This window comes from Marmota monax, unplaced genomic scaffold (assembly GCF_021218885.2).
Source record: "Marmota monax isolate L192 unplaced genomic scaffold, Marmota_monax_Labrador192_F-V1.1 WCK01_AAM20220418_F8-fsc00070, whole genome shotgun sequence".
Classification (NCBI taxonomy): Eukaryota; Metazoa; Chordata; class Mammalia; order Rodentia; family Sciuridae; genus Marmota; species Marmota monax.
The window spans coordinates 4,881,507-4,898,074 of NW_026692116.1; the positions used below are offsets into that span (position 1 = coordinate 4,881,507).

Consider the following 16,568-nt stretch of genomic DNA (forward strand, 5'->3'; position numbering starts at 1 on the left):
GCATATTCACATTAAAATATTTAAAGCCATATAAAAACCCCACTTTAATTACTAAGTATGTGTGTCGGCCTGGAAAGATGGGTTTTGGATCAACCCAACTGTCCATGAATATAGCTCCAAGCATTTGGCCGGCCCACCTGGTAGCACTCCCAGTTCAGTTTTGGTTTCTCATGGGCCTTAGAGGAGATGAAGTGAAGAGGATTGCCTTCAAATTTATTGGATAAATGTACAAATGTGATTTAAATGACTATTAGGAAAAATACTTCTGATGCATAGAATAAATTGATGATAATGTTAATAAATAAATACTTGTAAGGATTCGAAATAATGACTGACAACTTGTCATCTATCCGGCTAATGTTCATGTGGGTGTTGGACAGCAATGTCCCGCTCTCTAGCTTCTCTGATGGTTTTGGCCAGGTTCACTGTTTCTCATGGTTTCTTTATGTCCATGAACACAGCGGTTCTCAAAGAGCAGCTGTGCTTGTGCTCCAGATGGTTAATCTCCAGCAGTATTGGTATTTCTACACAGATTAGTGGGCAGCTGCTTCTAGTATGAAGCAATGTGCTACTTGCCATGCAATTTCATGTCCCTTTGTCTGTGCAGTGCTCTAGGCCTGGATGGCCCTGCCCCTCTTCTCTGACTTCTCTGACGAGCTTCTACTTCAAAGCCTACATTTCAATGTCATCTCCTCTATGAGGCTTTTCCTGACCCCTAAGGAGTGGAACTAATCTCTCCTTCCACTATGTTCCATTGCATTTAACACAAAATCTTTATTATAGCACTTTTCAAATTGTATCCAAATTACTAATTTAACTTTATCTTTCAAAGTAAAATGAAGCTTCATGAAGACAGTATTTGCAGCTATTCCACTTGGGTGGCCACGGGGAGTGGCCTGAGAAGGCCCTTAGTCTATGTTGGTTGGACATACACCATTGCTTCCTTGTTCTGTGACTTGTTAAATGTGTCCGTAGATTCTCTGCTTTGGTCTAAAATTCTGTCTTAATTCTTAGATTCCACCCCTACCGCCATTCCCACTCTACACCCTAAGGGACCTCTTTGGGGTGGAGGTGTTGACTTGGGCTTTCTCTGTCCCCATAGTCTTCCCTTCAGGGTCTGTCTATTCACTCTGTTGGGGATGAGGTAGAAAGTGCTCTTTTGGGCCAAGGTTTCCATAATCTGGTTCCAACTTTGTCTCATAGCAGTTTACTTTTACCTTCCAGAATATATCCTGGCCACATCCACCCATTACATACTGTTTTTCAAATTGCCCTTGTACCTTCACAGTTCTTAGCCTGTGCTAAAATTTGGCCCTCATTTATTTATTCATTCAACAATGAAAAAAAATGTTTTCTACTGCCAACCTGCCATAATCTTTAGTAGGTAAGCTTCCCACAATAAAGGTCTCTAGAACTAGGGCAAGGGTTGTAGCTCAGTGGTGATGTACTTGTTTTGCAAGCACGGGGCCCCTGAAAAGTGGGTCAAGTAGCATGTAGAGGAAGATGGAAAGGTTGGGGACTTCTGGGATTCTCATTTGTGCCCTCTAGTTAGTCTCTCTCATAGGCCACATAAGATAGACACAAAAAAAAAACATGATAGACTCATGGAATCCACCATTAAGAAATACAGAAATTTAATGCCACCAAATTGGACACTTTACAAATGATTAAAATGATAAACATTATATTAAGCATATTTACTACATGAAAAATAAGTGTAGAAATGCTTTACCCTAGAGCAAGGGAAATAAGAAATAAGAGAAGACAACTTAGGGGGCTGTTTCCAGAAAGAGCAGGTTCAACTGCTGCTCTTTTTGAGGAAAGGTCGTTTTAGGAGAGAAAGAATGCCTCCAGCTTATCCTGATTCTTTTCTGCAAACTACAATCAATTTTCAAACTATTGCAAGGCCCATTCTTCTTCTATAACCTGGGAAGATGAGCTGGATTTGTCAATTACCTTACAGGTGATATATTAGCAAGGTAGATAGAGAAGACTCATGTCCTCCCTTCTGTCCTTCTATACCAGCTCCTCCAACAGTCTCCAATTCCTAGAATCACTTCCCAAGATTGAATAATGATTTCTACTAACATAACCATTTCAACTTTTTTTTTTGTGGTGCTAAGGATTAAACCCCAGAGCCTTGTGCATGCAAGGCAAGCACTCTACCAACTGAGCCATATTCCGAGACCCCATTTCAACCTTTTGGAGGGTTAATTATGCTCACACAAGTAACAGATATACTCTGTTTTGATATTAGTTACAGAAACAGTCATGGTACTGCTGTTTGAGACACAAAAAATAGTGGAATCTTTGTGTCTTATAGTGTATTTGAGTATGTGTACCTTAATATCACATATACACATACAATGTGCATCCACACGTATGCATTGCAAAATATTCAGATAGACATAAACACATACACATTCAACTCCCTTTCTAAAATGAGAATATGTGATTTTCTAAAATTACATAAATCTCTCTGTTTGCCCAAAATGACAGCAAGATAGGGAAGGAATTGGTGCACTTGTGCTATCATATCATGCTGGGCAAGCACAAAGCAGGAGGTACAGTTGAAGCTGCTCTTTCTGGGAACAGCCCAGCACTTAAAGCTAACCCTGAGATCAACTCCATCAGTGAGACGAGTTACAGGAATTCATGGCAAAGCATCACAGAAATTCAGGAACATATCAAAGCATTCGTCACTCTGGTGGCAGGAAATAAGTTGAAAGAATTTAGAGAATTGCAATCACACATAATAGCGTTATCACTGGGGGTTGTAGAATTTGAATTATGTGCACATAAGCTTCTCCTTTTAAATGAGCTCCTTGGGCAGGTATTGTTTACAAGCACTCAAGGGAAGAGGGTTCTGGATAAAATCAACGAGGGACCGGCTACATGAAGTTGGACAAATGCTAAAGAGTCTAAATAGTAGAATGGAGTACAGCCAGAGTGGGTGAAAATAAATTCTAATAGGTGCATCTTTGGCAGCATTGCTGAAGATTTATTTTTCCCTGGGGATGTGATGGTTAGGACTGTCATTATTATGAAGCACTTCAGTGCTTGCATGGAATATTCTGTGTCCACAGGCTTAAATTCCTCAATATCTATGACAGCACAGGGTACTATGGATAGGAGGCAGTGTGGAATGGTGGTGGGGAGAGCTGTGATTCTGATCAGATCTCTTCAATTGCCAAAGACTAAGATGGCCCATAAACATGCAATCTTCTCTACACCGTGTGGGAAGATAATCAGAATCACCAAGAAACTTTAAACAGCCTAGATTCCTGGCCCTACCACCCCCAAAATCTGATTCAGTAGATCTGGGCTAGAGCCCAGAACTTTGACTTCGAATCCAATAAGGTTTGGGAACCACTGAGTCATGATCCAATTTTTGCTAATGGTTGATAAAGATGAAAGAGAAGAGAACGAGAAAGAGGGCGGAATGAGGTCTTAGTCACCTACCATCTTTTGAGACCTCTAACCTCTGCTGCGTGAACATCCAGGGCCCTGCAGTTTCCTCGTGGGTGACAAGAGGGCAAGTCTGGCAGCCTAGAGAGCTATAAACTGCTTCATACAGAAGAAGAACCAAGAATAGGCCATGTGTAATCTGATTAATATAATTTTCCTCCCCATATGGCTTGTCTGGACAAAAATTGAGGTTTTAGAACTGAGTGAATTTGAATCAAATTAAATCTGATTAATTAAATTGGATCTGAGTAAATCTAAATTACTCAAAGCTAATTCAAATCCTCCCTGTAAGGGAGGGTGTCTATCTACTTTCCCTTGGGGGGACATGGTCTTTCCCTCACTTTTCTATCCCTTCACAGTTTAGGCCTTAGTATTTAGAGTGTTATGAACAAATACCATATTAAAAAGTTTGGCAAAGACACAGACCAGCAGTCAGCTATCTTTTTTTTTTAAGCTTAATAAAAGAATGCATAAAAGCATCTTTCCAAACCCTGATGTCAACTCTGTAAGATGCTTACTATTATGGAGTACGTTTTAATGAGGTTACAAATATGGAGAGTTCTCTGTTTTGTAACAAATAGCTGGCCATTAGTTTGAATGGCAGCCTGGGTATCATTGCTTTCTATCTTCAAAGCATCCCATAATCACCAACAACACTCTGCACAGGACGTCAGTGCTGAGGAATAACCTGGCTGCCCTGCACACATGGTTCATAGGACTGAGTGGTTTAGAGAAGTCTGGAAAGGTGCCACCCATGTGACTCCCAAACATCACTCCTGTCTCACTTCAAAGGAGGTATCTTAAGAGGGTTAAATTGGAAGATATTTATTTCAAATTCTTTACTTGAGAATGCCCCCAATTGCATAATTATTTTTCTAAATCACATTTGATAACTCACATGGTTACTAAATATTTAAAAGAACCCAAATAAGTTCCATCCTGAAAAGGATTTTCAACTATCTCTATATAGAATTTCTTTTAGCCATTCTAAGAAGAGTAATGAAAAAAGTAATAAATTATTGTTCCCCTTAGTTTTCAGTGGATGAGTCTAGATGTGGTATTATCAGGATTTGTGTAACTCTGGATCTATCTGCCAAGTCAGACAATCACCTTCTTTGACCTGACATTATTTGGTAGAAAATGACATATAAATTTAACAAATAAAGATACATTTAAAAATAAATAGCTCTAGGGCTGGAGCTGTAGCTCAGTGGCAGATCACTTGCCTAGCATGCATGAGGCACTGGGTTCGATCCTCAGCACCACATAAAAATAGACAAATAAAATGAAGGCATTCTGTTCATAAAAAAATAACTTTGAAAAGCCAATGGACACTGTAAAATAACATAAAGTCCCAATTTTATTTCCAAACACTCTTATCAGTTCCAAGAAATATTCCTTGGGTGAGGAATTGTCTTAGTTTCCAGTGATGCAAAAAAAATCATGAAACATGGTCCTATACTCAATTGCTTACAATCTTGTCTCAAAAACAGACTTTGAATATGAAAAATTCTGTACAGATTTCTTTGATTCGGGAAAAGTGTCAAAAGGCAGAGATGAAAAACATCAAGCCAGCCCTGTAAACATAATTCAGTCAGCTTAAGTGGATCTTCAAAGAAAAAATTCAAAGAAAGAGAAAACTAACTTACTCTACTCAGAAGTACTTAGAAAGCTTTACAGTAATTTCTTGTGCTGAATATCAGGATTTTAAAATTTTTAATAGAATTTAAACTGAAATAGCTATCATCACCTGACAGGCTACAACATATCATATGCTTTACATACATTATTTTGCAATCTGAATCTCAGTCTTCAATGCAGACGTTGCTATTATCATTTTAAAGATGATAAAATGTGGTCATGACAGGTTAAGTCATACAGTGTGAAGATGATTTTACTGCCCACCCTTATCTGCCCCTCTCTGAATTCAGACATGATCATACGAACTATGAGCAGAAATGATGTGTTTTATTTCTGGCAGTAGCTTTAGTAGCCAGTGCATGGCTGGCTTTGCTTTCTGTCTTCCATGAAACCAACAGTGTTCCAAATGGGCCCTGGAGCCTGCCTCTTTCCGTCCATGAAGAGCACATAGCATGAATAAGAAACAAAACTGGGATGTGGTAAGCCACTAATCTTTTCAGATTGTTTCTGTTGCAAACCCTAGTTTATCCTAATTGATGCACATTGTAAGTGGCAAAACTAAGATTCAAACATGTCTTTTTGATTTCCAAGCCTTGGGCAATGAATAAAGGTGCTTGGCATAGGATAGGAGCTTCATAAACATTTGTTGAAGGAAGGAATGTGTGATTGTTGCCCAGAATTGAACATAATATTTCAGATGCAATTTGATCCACCTAAGAGTCATTAGGAGTACAAACTCTTTCACACTGAACATCTGTTAATAAAGGCTTAGAGTGCATTAGCTTTTTTGTCAAACATACTTAGGTCTTTAACAACAACAGCAAAATTATTGCCTACCTAACATGTACAAAGCACAGAGGGAGATAGCATGGGTGATACAAAAATAAAATATGAAAATAATTGTCTTCCAGCTGTTCATAATTTCATGAGTGAGAGTCATATATTTACAATCAGCTGTGTCAAAAGGCCATGAACTGAAGTTGGAGAGAGCACTTTATCAAATGCACTGAGTGTGGAACTAGGCTGTCATGAGTCTCAAGTCATTCATTCCAAAAGTATATGCTGAGAATTAGCGATGATTCAGCTCCTATATTTGCCTCTATAGACCCAGATTAAAAAATAATAATAATAATACAGCCCTTGAACTTAAAGATCTCACAAGCTAGTAAGAGAGGTAGAAGAGTTAATAAGGAATTTCAATAGCGTGTGATAAGACCTGTGATAAAGTGAAGCTCAGGAAGCTATGGATGTGTGGATAGAGAATATGGGATCAGCTCGGAAGAGCCAAGAAAGGCATTCTGGAGGAAATGATCTTTAAGATGTTTCCTAACTGATGAGTGAGTGTTGGTAGATGAAGAAGGAGAGAGGATATAATGGGAAAGAGAAGTACTTTCAACCTCAGGGAGCAGCTGGTGAGAAGGCAAAGCCACAAAGACAGGAGAGTAGAAAAGCATGACTTATTCCAGGGGGTGACAAGTTGTACAGTTTTCGTCAGCTCTGGCTGCCATAGCATACCATAGAGGAGGCCAAAACAACAGAGATTTATTTCTTCATGGTTTTGGAGGCTGGAAGTCCCATATTAGGATGCCAGCCTGGTTAGGTTCTGACGAGAGCTCTCTTCCTGGCTTCCTGACAGCTGGGTTTTTTTTTTTTTTTTTTTTGCTGTTGTTGTTTGTTTTGTTCTTGTTGTTATGTCTTTACATGGGGGAAAGATTGATAGCCCTCTTAAATGGCTATCAATCCTGTCAGATAAGGGTCCCATACTTCCTTATGACCTTATTTAACCATAATTACCTCCCAAAAGCTCCATCTACAGATGCAGTCACAATGAGGTTTAGGGCTTTAACATATGACTTTGGGGGAGGACATAAACATTTAGTCCGCAACATATACTTTGCCTGGAAAATAAGATTATGAAGAATCATGAAAAAAAAAAAAGAAAATTGAGAAGTAGAAAGGACAGAATGTGGAGAATAGCAATTAGATATATTGTCAGCTCACAGTGATTCTCTGTTCCCTGAGAACGCCCTGTGTAAAGGGAGCTCCTTATGATCATGCCTGTGCCATGGTCTCCCCCACCCCATGAATCTAGAAGTGGAATGATTAATTCAAACTGGGCCAATCAAAATATTATTTTTGGCAATATTGAAACGTAAAGTGAGGGACACAAGGGCTGGGAGTCTTTAGGTTGAGTTACATTAATGACAACTCCCTAGGGAGAAGAACCACCACAAACAGTGCACAGTCAGCACAAGAGAGGTGGCAGTCCTTGCCAAGGTCTTCACATCTTCAGAGCAGTGCTAGTTCAGGTTCTTCCTGGAAGTTGGTTGTTCAATTCCTTCTTTAAATCTATGATCTTCTACAGTATCTTCCCAATAAGCTACCCTCTTTTTCCTTGAGTTTTCAGAGGCAGAGTCTTGTTCCTTTCAACCAAAGGAAATTGCACTATGACACAATGCTAATGCACCTGGAGTCTACCCCCGAGACAATGGAGCTTACTGAAGGGCCTGAGAAGGGAAGTAGCATAAGACTCTGGTGTTGGAATCATCATTCCATTGGTGGTAGAGGAGATGGGTATTTTAAAGTCACAGAGATTGGTTAGAATCTATTGGTACATTCTAAGTAAGAAATAAGGTAAAAAAAAAAAAGAATAGAGAGTATGAGTAGACTTCAGAACTATTGGGAAATACAATCAAAAAGGGCTTCATGTTAGGAACCAAAGATGATTTCAGAGTTGGGTTTCAGTGACTGGGAAAGTAGAAAATGGTGCCATTTGATAAAGGAGGACTTAGGCAGAGAGCAGGGTGGAGAAAATTAATCATTTAATTTGGACCCTTTTGAGTTGTGGGTATTGGTCAGTCACGCAATCAAAATTCTCAACAGTTGAATATACTGATTTAGAACTTATTATAATTTGACCCCTAGATTTAGGGAAGATCAGTGTATAGGTTGTTCAAGCCAGTGACAATTAGCAGTGGATAAGCTGAAAAGAAGGCTAAATGAGAGGAGCACAAAGTAAGAAGTGGAGAATGAGACGAAGAACAAGAATGGAACCCCGAGGAAATACCAACATGAATGTGATAAGAGGAGAGAATATTGTCCTAAAATGGAAGATAATGCTATTCTAGAAGGCAAAACTGACATATCAAGAAGGAAGTGGGCAACAGCGTCAAATGCCTTTTTGAAAAACCAAATATTTCAAAGGCAAAAATTCAATTATATTAAGAAATTAAAAATTTATTGCTGGGCTGGGAAGGTAGCTTAGTGATAGAGCATTTGCCTAGCATGTGTGAGGCCCTGGGGTTGTTCTCCAACACTGTTAAAAACAAACAAACAAACAAACAAAAAGATGAAGAAGGAGGAGGAGAAGAGGGAGGTGAAGGAGAAGGAGGAAGAAGAGGAGGAGGATGAGGTAGAGCAGGAGAAGAAGGAGAAGGAGGTGAAGGAAAAGAAGAAAGCAACTATGGAAGAAAACATGAGACTAAAAGAGTTTGGGAGAGTGTTACAGTGAGAAAATAGGCAAGAGAGGTATACCCCTCTTTTCAGTTCAAGAAGAAGCTTTGAAATTATATTGCTGAAGAAGAAGAGCAAAGATGCTGAGTAGGAGGATTGGAGGTGAAGTTGGAGATCTTAAAAGCTGAGTGGCAGCACTATGTACAAATATCTGTTGCTCTTCATCAGTGTTAGACACAGAGAAGGTGAATAGTTGGATTGACTCATGATTTGGAATTTTTCCAGATGAATATGTATAAGAACAAGGCAGAAGGAGGATGGAATTCAGGGTCTTAAGCAAGAGAAAGATGGAAAGAATGGATCTTGTTTTTAAGCTGCCTGAAGAAGGAAATGAAAACGAAAGGAAGCCAAGAAATTGGGGGTGGAGTGAAGAAGTTAAGGGGCTTAGTGCCTTTAATGCAATTAAAAGTATGCATTTATAAGAAGACTGTGATTACAAAATAATAACAAGATGTAGATTTAGGATGTAATCAGGAGTGTAAGCTAGTAGCCTGGTGTGGCAGTGCATTCTTGTAGTTTTATCTACACTGGAGGCTGAGGCAAGAAGATCACTGAAGCCCAGGAGTTTGAGACCAGCCTAAACAATATAGCAAGAAAAAAAAATACTTTAGGGGTCTTTGAAGTTAGTTGATCATTTTTGTACGTTGATGCAGCGAATCCATTAGCAAGAGAGAATGTGTAAGTCATCATAAATGCCCATGCTAATTCTAATATGGAAATCCATATATGTGGAGTTAGAGTTCCACATCAGAATTTAGAAGAAGGAACAACTTATAGTGGTGTAGTTGTAGTATACAGAACCAAGAAGGAATTGTAGAGTACACTGGGGCAAGAAAAATGGAACAATTAACTTAGATTCAAAAGGATATGGGGAAGGAACAATTACCAGAACTTAGAAGGAGAGGGCTGTCTAGAGGAGACAAGGCTTTGGCCAGAAGAAACAATCAACCCAAGAAGACCTTTCAGGGAAGAAATCAGAGAAGTAAATTCTCCCATCTCAAGCTCCCTACTCCCTCAGGAATCATGCTGGCACTTCCTTTTTTTTTTTTTTTTCAATTCTGACTTATTAGAAGTTTTTGTTCCTTACCCTCTCTTTGCAGCTGACAGGCTTTCTCCATATGGAAAAAAAAATGGCTATTGGCAGCTCCAAGCCCACTTCATGGCAGCTGATGAGAGACTCTCCCAGTGTCCATAAACCAAATTTCCTGGAAGGACTGTGACAGGTCTTGCTTAGGTCTCAGGTTAACTCTGAATCTCATCACTATGGATGCAGAGAAGAGAATGGTCTACTCTGCTTGGCCAGACCTGGTTTGCTTTACCACCCCCGGAGGAGAGAGGAGCACTATAATGAACAAGGTTTCCAAATGTCAAAAGACATGAATGAGAGGAAATTTCCTGAAATCAAAAAGAGGTGTTGAGAGGACAATAGCAGCAGATACCTATTGCACAGGTGGAACAATAAGGTGAGCATGGCAGCAGCATGTGAAAACTCAGACTCTCAAAGACTGCTTTGTGTGAGGATATTCATTATATGTGGATATTCTAATGAGTTTCTTTGAAAGTCTCAGTACTTTTTATCACACATATTCAATTCTTGAAATTCCATGTCATTGTTAACAAGAGTTAAAAAGCAATGTTCTAGTGATGCTTCCAACAAATATAGCAGTCACTCTTGAGTCTTTAAGTGGTCAGAGCACCATGAAAACTGTTGTATATCCATATTATTTAACCTTCATGACAACTCTTTTTTTAATATTTATTCTTAAGTCACAATATCTTTATTTTACATTTACATGGTGCTGAAGATCGAACCCAGTGCCTCGTGCATGCTAGGTGCACCACTGAACCACAACCCCAGCCCATGACAACTCTTAATTGGACAGTCATTGACTAGTGCCCAGATTTTCTTTGGGGAAATGGAGGTTTCCCTATTCTTAGTAACATGTTAAGGAAAAACAGATAGTGCCTGACTAAATTAAGCTATTCAGTCACTCATCTCCCTGATCTCAAAAACTGGTCCAGAGCTGGCATGTGACACAACCTGTTTGGGGCTTTTGGGGGATTTCTGGGATGCAATCTTCCTTTCTTCAGATTATGTGGAATTGCAATGGAAGGCCTAGAGTCACTGCAGCTGGAGAGGAGCTGGGCTGAGGATGCAATGACTATGCAGAAAGGGGCAGAACTGCAAAAATGTTAGGGACATTGCAGTTGGGGTCCAGATAATATAGTGAACCTCTAAATCAAGTCAGGCTAGGGCAGCTCTACCTCCAAATTTCCACCACATGAGCTAGCCCACTTCCCAAGGAAAGCTATTTCCTATGAGCCACCATTTCTTCACTTTTAAAATAGTAATGCTAAAAACAACTTCACTGGCTTATTATAAGGGTTAAATGACACAATATGTGGCCGACCAAATATCAACACTCCAAATATTTCTTGCTGTAGTAGTTTGTGATACTGTACCATCCCAAATACACTCTCACAGAATTGCGGGGTGTTTAACTCTTTTTATGAGGTATATATACTTTTAAAAGCTTTATACTGCACAAGTATAGATATGTCAAATTGTCTTTAAAGTAATATGAATTCAATTTTTTTCTTTTACAAAATTATGCCCATGGTAGAAAATATAAATGGTTTATATGATTTATAGTTGCACTGTTTATGGTCACTTCTACAAAGATGGACATAAAAATTTTGGTAAATAACAAAATTCTTATTGTTTATTATTCTATGGGAAAATCACCTTGACTTTGATCATTTTCAACCTAATTCAGGAACATTAGCCATGACAAACATGAGGATTACTTGTATTAACCCCCCCCCCCTTGTTTCTTCCTTACATTCTTTCCTTAGATTTGTGTTTATTTTGGTTCATAGTATTTAACAAAAAACAAACTACACATGATCCTTAAAAATTGTTTCATTTTTATTTGTTTTTGCCTACAAAGTTTCATAAAAACACTGACCAAAGAGCAATGAGAAATAAATCTCTGTCCTATGGTTAAGAACCTATGATGCTATTCATCACAAAAATAGGGAGCTGGAGAAACAGAAGAGTGAATATGTATATAACGAGTTCATCTATACGGTCTCACACAGTTAATCTTGCAAACCCAACTCATGATAATAAATTTGTGAAAACAAAACATTAAAAAAAAAACTTAGAAAGTAACAACAAACCATAAACACAATGTTACTGAAACAGCCACATTACATCCTTAGCTCTAGTTTGGATGTGACACAAGTGTTTTAAATTGCATTGGGTGGAGGCCCGAGGAGGAAGGAAGCATCGGATATTGCTGGAACATATCTTTGTTTGAGCAACAGCTAATGAGAAAGGTCACCATTATGCTTTGCTTTCAAACACGGGTCTGTTTTGAAATTAGTACTAAACATTTCATCACAAATGCTGGTTTATAATCATTGGGGTATACAATCCTGGACTATTCATTCTTTCCCCTCTCAAATGGAAAGTAAAATCCAAAATGATGAGAGCATAAACTTTGTTCTTACCACTGTTTGGGTCAGAATATGACAGTAAAAGATAAAATGACTTCCTATTTATGGGTCCAGGGTTCCAACAGTGAATTTGAAGCAGATTTAGCCTTCTAATTTTTTCCCCTGCCGTTTTAGTGTTATTTGTATTCATGTTTAACTCGATTGCCAGTGTTTGAGATACAAGGCTTTCTGGCCTTTGTTTCCTAACATTTGTTGCATTTGTTTAGCGGATCAAGCAAATGGCACTGAGAATCCTAAGAAAGAGTTTAATTTTCCTCTGTACAAAATGTTCACTGGCAAATGCAATAAACTTCAGAAGACCTCCTCTTAGGAAGGGCTGGCTTATACCGAGCTCAGTAAAAGCAATACCAGCAGACATTTCTGCCGCAATTTGGGAGGAGGAGCAGAAATCTATTAAGTATCTCAGTTTATATTTTTGGTTTTCCCTGTTGGCCGAGCTGTTGTATTCCCATGTCCGCAGCACGTTCCACTGTGGGAGCTCGAACTCTCAGAATAAACTCTGGGAAAGGCTGGGTCCACCCTCTGGGGATAAGGGAGCCAGGGGGGAGGAAGGGGAGGGGGTAAAGGAAAAGGGAAGGGGGCGGCCGTCTTCCTGTGTTTGGATGACCTTTCCTTATGTTTATCTGGAGGGACTGGGCGGCCACACTGTGTTTGGTGTCAGTCTGCCATGTTCCCTAGTTTATGTGGGTAAAGAACCTTTGCCTCTTCTGGGAGGACTAGGTGTAGTTGTCCTGAGTTACAAAAGAAAAATACCAGTCTGCTAGAGGGGAGGGCATAAAAGTCTTATTAAACATATGCATGTGGTTGTGTCTAGCAGATTCTGTAAGGTGAAGACCAAGGTGATTCTTGGAGCCCTTTGAGGAAGAGCCTACCCAAGCTTCTGCCCTCATGCTGAGAGATAGGGTGGAGATTGTCTTCTCCCAAATCCTCATCATTTAGTATAATACCTCCCACCTGTGAGTATTCCATAAATATTTCTTGAATGAGTGAATGAATAAGTAAATGAGTAGAGTCATCCAGAGGTGACTGGGGAACAGGCTGAGAGGTCCCTATACTACCTTGGTTTATTTTTATTTATTTATTTATTTTTTCTGCTAAGCTCTGCTCTAAGGGCTTGTGTGGCTGCACTTCAAAGAAATCACTTTGAAGCCTCCCGGTCTCACATTCCTGATGGGTGAATCATTTGTTTCTTAAGGGTGGATAAGACCAACTTCTCTGGTTTTCTACTTTTCTTTTTCATTTCAGTGCCCACCTCTTACTTGGCTACCCAGAAAAGTTCCCTAGTAATCCTCCTAACTCTCCTCCATCTAAATTATATTCCCCAAGACACCTCTTAAGAAACTCCATTTTCTTCACATAACTTCAGACTATTTCTATTTATATTCATTTGTGTGACAAATCCTTCCTGCATCTGTTTTCTCCACTATATTATAAACTCCTTGAAGGTAGAGGACCATGTTTATTTTCTTATCACAGTATCCTTAGCACCTGCCACTGTAACTGACATATAGTAAGCACTCACCAAGTATGTCTTAAGTGAATGAATGAACATATTACTGAATAAATTGTTTTTGGAAAGAAAATTCGTATTAGGTTAGTGAGTGAATTGGGGAGATATTTTAGTCAGCTTTTTTGTCACTGTGACAAAAAGACCTGACAATAACAACGTAAAGAAGGAAAAGTTTATTTAGGGCTCATAGTTTTAAAGGTCTCAATCCATAGATGACTGATTCCATAGCTCTAGGCCTACGGTGACCCAGAACAGCATGGTGGAAGGGCACTGAGGATGGAAGCAGCTCATGACATGTCAATCAGGAAGCAGAGAGAGCTCTGCTCACCTAGGACAAAATATAAACCCCAAAGGCATGTCCCCAGTGACCCACTTCCTCCAACAATTCTCCACCTGTCTATAGTTACCACCCATTTAGTCCATATTAGAGGATTTGTGCACTGATTAGGTTATAACTCTCATAACTCAGTCATTTCACTTCTAAACTTTTTTGCATTGTCTTACACATGAGCTTTTGGGGAATATCTCATATCTAAACCATAACAGAGGATAAAGGCCAGAGTCCAAAAGGCCTATTCCAATCAGACCTTGAGCCCTTTCATGAGTTTGCGATTCTGGAAGAGGATGAAGGGGTTAGCAGACACAAGTCACGTTGTAGATTCTACCTCTGGAAGCTGGCTAGTGCTCTGGACTCCTGGGAGCCTTGGAAACTTTCTCTTCCAACTCTACTGAAAATAGCAACTTCTTCCACCTTTTCAGTAAAAGCTTTATGCTTTGTCACCAGGTAGCCAAACCTCAAAAGGACTCTTGACCTTTCCCTCTTCCTCACATCACACAGTTTCACAATACTTCTTGTTAGTTTTTTCCTTTCCATTCCCATGAGGACCTTTTTGATCTTGTATATTAGTCAGGTTTCTTTTTTTTCCAAGTTACAGACATTCATCTCCAGTTACCTTAAAAACAAAAACATCTCAGAATGGATCACTTCTCTGGGAATATATTGGATCACATCTCTGGGGACTTGATGCAGGTAGCTGACTGCAAACATGTCTAGATCCAGGGAATTGGATGTTGCTCAGGTCTTCATCTCCCTTGCGGTCCCCCCACTAAGCTTTTTAAATGGTCAACTACAACTACTGGGTCAGAACTTCCTTAGAGCACCAGAGAGAACTCTGCTTGCAACCAAGTGCCACTTCTGAATCACTCACTATGGGGACCTAGACACATGGCTCTGATTGGCCTGGTCTGGGAAACATACCTTTGTGACCTTTGAATGAGGAAATGTACAATTGGTACAATCATAGAAAGAGTTCTCCAAAGAAAAGAGGAATTATGGGCTGGGGGTGTGGCTCAGTGGTAGAGTGCATGCTTAGCCTTGGGTTTAATTCCTAGTACCAAAAAATAAAAATAAATAAGAGAAATTATGTTACCAGGATAAGCTGTGGTGCTAGATAATCGAAAACAATAGAATGCCTTCCTGCAATTCCCCCTTCCCCTATGCTTCCAGGTGCAGTGGTGGGTTAAGGGACCTACCGGATGTAGGATATGCAGGGAAAATGAGGATGTGCTATGGAATCAGATTGTTTCCATCCAAATTCTAGCTCTTTCTCCTATCAGTTATGTTATTTTGGGCAAGTTAACTTCTCTAAGTCCGATTTTTGCATGATAAAACAGTGATAGAAGGCATTTGGTGGAATATTATTCAACCTTAAATGGGAAGAAAATTCTGGCACATGTTAAAATACAGCTGAACCTTGAAGACATTACATTAAGTGAAATAATACAGTCACAGAAAGAGAAACAGTTGATGACTGTACTTATACAAAGTACCTAGAATAGTCAAATTCTTAGAGACAGAAAATCAAATGGCGGGTGTTCTGGTCTGGGGAGTGTAGGGAATGGGAGGTGCTATTTCAGAGATACAGAGTTTCAGTTTTGCAAGATGAAAAGAATTTTGGAGTTGGGTGGCAGTCAGTGATAGCTGCACAACAAGTGAATATATTTAATATCCTTGAACTGTGGTTCAAATGGTGAATTTTATATTATGTATATCTTATACAATGAAAAGAAAAAGCAAACAAAAGTGTTAAATGAGACAACATGGGTACAGTACTTAGCACAGTGTGAGCTAAGTACTGTATCCATATTAAGTCCTCATAAATGCAAAATATTATTCTCATAAGAGCCCTAAGAGTGAGGAATTAATGGTTTAATATTTACAGCTGATTAAATGAAGACTTGGAGGTTAACTGGTCCAAGCTCATCCAACTAGAAAGTGGCATAACTAGACTCAAATTTAATACTTGGCTCCATTATGTCACATACTACTTGCTAACTACTACTGCATAATATTTTAAAGTGCTACTTAGATTGTGTTAAGTTTTTGCTTAATAAAACTTAAGGGACCTTCCCCAGATTCCTTTTCCTGGTACACTTCCTTTGGCAGGTTGACCACAGTTACAATTCTAGCTTCATCTCAATATCAAGGCCCTGCGTTAGCCTGCCCTGTGTTCTCTCTGTCTGTCACATATGCTGGTTCTCCTGCTAGGCCAAGGCTGAAACTCTGCAAATACCCCCAACTCCTCCAGGAAACTTTACCTTCCTGGGAGAGAGACATATTCCCCTTTCCTCTTCAGGACTGTGGATAGCAGTGCATAATTTACTGCTGGATCAACATTATTAATTGGCTATTCACATCTTATCTCCACATTCAACTCTAAATTCATGGAGGCATGTTACTTCTTTAGATTCCTATCAAGGCCAGTTTAGCATTTTGCATTGAGTAGCAACTTGCTAACAATTCTTTAATGATGTTATGATGATGAGTTCGCACAACTGTGATTTGGATTAAGGAAAAGGATGTATTTTATTATTATTATTATTATTATTAGAGAAGATACTGGAACTTTTCCTC

The 16,568-nt window shown here is 39.2% G+C and overlaps 1 long non-coding RNA gene across 1 annotated transcript in view; it reads right to left on the reverse strand.

Annotated features, from left to right (window-relative positions):
- Positions 1-11,571: 11,571 nt before the first annotated feature.
- Positions 11,572-16,568, reverse strand: part of LOC124104996 (uncharacterized) — a 42,212-nt gene continuing 37,215 nt past the window's right edge. Inside the window, exon 5 of the long non-coding RNA XR_006855576.2 lies at positions 11,572-14,607. This is a non-coding gene — a long non-coding RNA (uncharacterized LOC124104996). The remainder of the gene's footprint in view (positions 14,608-16,568) is intronic.